Source organism: Dama dama, chromosome 7 (genome assembly GCF_033118175.1).
Source record: "Dama dama isolate Ldn47 chromosome 7, ASM3311817v1, whole genome shotgun sequence".
Lineage (NCBI taxonomy): Eukaryota > Metazoa > Chordata > Mammalia > Artiodactyla > Cervidae > Dama > Dama dama.
Window position 1 is genome coordinate 48,440,739 of NC_083687.1, and position 2,637 is coordinate 48,443,375.

Here is a 2,637-nt window from a genome sequence, read left to right on the forward strand (position 1 = left end):
TCCTTAGCTGAGTTATTTTGTTAATATTGATGATGCTGGCCCATCCTTCTTTCTTTTCATAAACCTCCATTTTTTAATCTCCTTTGATGATTATTAATTTATCAGGAAATTCCTCTAATAAGCATTCTATCCATTTACCCCTCAAAACCTTGTTTCAAATCAAAATTATATCTCAACCTATCATGTGGATAGTATTCAAAGATGCCCATATATAAGGGAATCTCTTGAAAATATGTTTCTTTAATGAGTAGATTATGTTTAAAAAATATAATAGACAAAATTTTATATTTTAACCAGTGTTGTTTCATTTTTGCTGTTATGTTCCAGATTCTTCTTGTTTTCAAGGACAAAGTGGGTATTACACAACAAGCACTCCTATGGCCTTAATTTTCTTTTCAGTGTCTCTTATTTACTGAAAATATTATGAAACAACATCACACTCAGAGCTGAATACATGTTTCCGTTATCCTTCCTTTCTTTTTAATTTTTTTTTCTGGAACCTACTTCGATATTGGAAATGAAAATTTAATAAAAATATAAAAAAGTCAATGTGTTTTTCAAGGAAATTTAATCTATATGTTCTGATTCATTTCCATTTAAATTATCAAACTGTTACTTTATGAGAACCGTTTGAAATCTATGGAGACTCCTGTGCCATTTAAGCTTTATTTTATTTTTTATTAGAAAGTGCACTCTTGGTTGCCTAATATAAACTTGTCCTGAAGTTTGGGATAAGCCTAATTCCACTGCCCAAACAGATTCTTTTTTTTTTTTCTCATGTGTTAGTACTTTTAATGTTGTGCACATCAAATTATAGGGAAAAGACAACTATAAACAAGATGCAGTCCCTCTACTTCCATGAACAGCACACGGCATTACAGCAAGCCAAGTTTATGTTCAACCATCAGATGTGGGAGAACCATTAGTTCACTTTGTGATGGGTCATGAAGAATATCTTCAAATCCAATCATCTCATCGTTACCCCTCAAAATATCCAGTGAAAGGTTTGAACTTGGAAGAAATGGAAGACGCTGAACCTGCTGCACTGCCTTGAATTCCAAAAATATGGAATGCTTCACGAATTTGCGTGTCATCCTTGCGCAGGGGCTGTGCTAATCTTCTCTGTATTGTCCCAATTTTAGTATATGTGCTGCCGAAGCAAGCACCCAAACAGATTCTAAACTGGAGGTGGTGTGCATGTTCCTTCCTCCTATAATCACAGACCACAACTTGCAACTCATGATGGAACAAATTGCCCTTGGTTAGCAGTTTCATCTCACTTGATGAGTGTATGCATCTTACACCGTTAGTGTAAGCTAATGGTGAACTTCTTTTGTCGTTTTGCTAGACATTAGAACGCAGATGCATGCTTCATTCTCTGATAAACACTCGGTATCACTCCCTCTTGGGTGGTCAGAACACAGTTGCTGGTCCAGTAGGGGACTCAGGGGCTCCTTTGACCCCAGCAGGGGTGCCTAGCTATGGTGAATGTGGACGAACCTTCATCACTAACCGGACACATATTTCTCTAGTCCTCTGTGTCCCGGGTTTAGAACAACGCCCCACTCCTCTGCCTCTTACTCCTCCACCATCCCAGGGACTCAGTAAGAGGGACTGGTTTCTCCAGAGTTATTTGTAGATAAAGCAGAATCCAGAATCACAGGCACTCCCAGAGACCAACAGATTGTACCTTTGGATTTAGGGCCATTCAGAGCCCTGAACCACAGTACTTAGAGCTGCTGCTGCTGCTAAGTCACTTCAGTCGTGTCCGACTCTGTGCGACCCCATAGATGGCGGCCCACCAGGCTCCCCCATCCATGGGATTCTCCAGGCAAGAACACTGGAGTGGGTTGCCATTTCCTTCTCCAATGCATGAAAATGAAAAGTGAAAGTGAAGTCGCTCAGTCGTGTCTGACTCTCCGCGACCCCATGGACTGCGGCCTACTAGGCTCCTCTGTCCATGGGATTTCCCAGGCAAGAGTACTGCAGTGGGCCCACAGAACTGCAAAAGGTTCCTTGGCTTGAACTCTAACTAGAATTGTTCATCCTCACTGCCTCAGTTCCCCTCTTAGTAAGAACCTTCTTATTCATCTTGCCTCATTTTAAATGATTTTCTTATATCTTTAAAATAATAGTAGTATATTTTTACATTGCTTAATAACTTCTTTAAAAAATTCATATATTTATTATTACCCCCTTCTTTAAGAAAAACTGTCTGTTCCAATAGAACCTGGTCTAGTCAGCATTTTTCCTACTGAGTATCACCAAGTTATGCTTTTGAAAATAACGATAATTGAGGAATTTCAAATATCTTCTGCAACTTCCAATTTTCCTTATATATTCAGCTCAGTTTTACATTGAGTTATTACATGCTAATTCTTTGAAAGCTGGAAACCACAGAGGCTCCATGTAGTAAAGCTCTTATTAAACAGAATTTTGGATTCGGTAGATCTTTCTGTATTCCTATTACTGTTGTTCTCCATGCTATCTTAATAGCAACAATAATAATAAATGTGATGGCTGACTTGTGTGGAATTCTTAACATGTACAAGGCCCTAAACTTCCTCTCACATTTCTTTCACCATATGCTGTGATGGTTACTATTTTTAAATTTTCTTTCACAGAAGACAAAAACAA

The 2,637-nt window shown here is 38.3% G+C and overlaps 1 non-coding gene across 1 annotated transcript; it reads right to left on the bottom strand.

Moving 5' to 3' along the window:
* Positions 1-1,059: 1,059 nt before the first annotated feature.
* LOC133060079 (U6 spliceosomal RNA) lies at positions 1,060-1,166 on the bottom strand. Its single transcript, XR_009693741.1, has one exon. It is a non-coding gene; the product is annotated as a U6 spliceosomal RNA (small nuclear RNA).
* Positions 1,167-2,637: the final 1,471 nt, after the last annotated feature.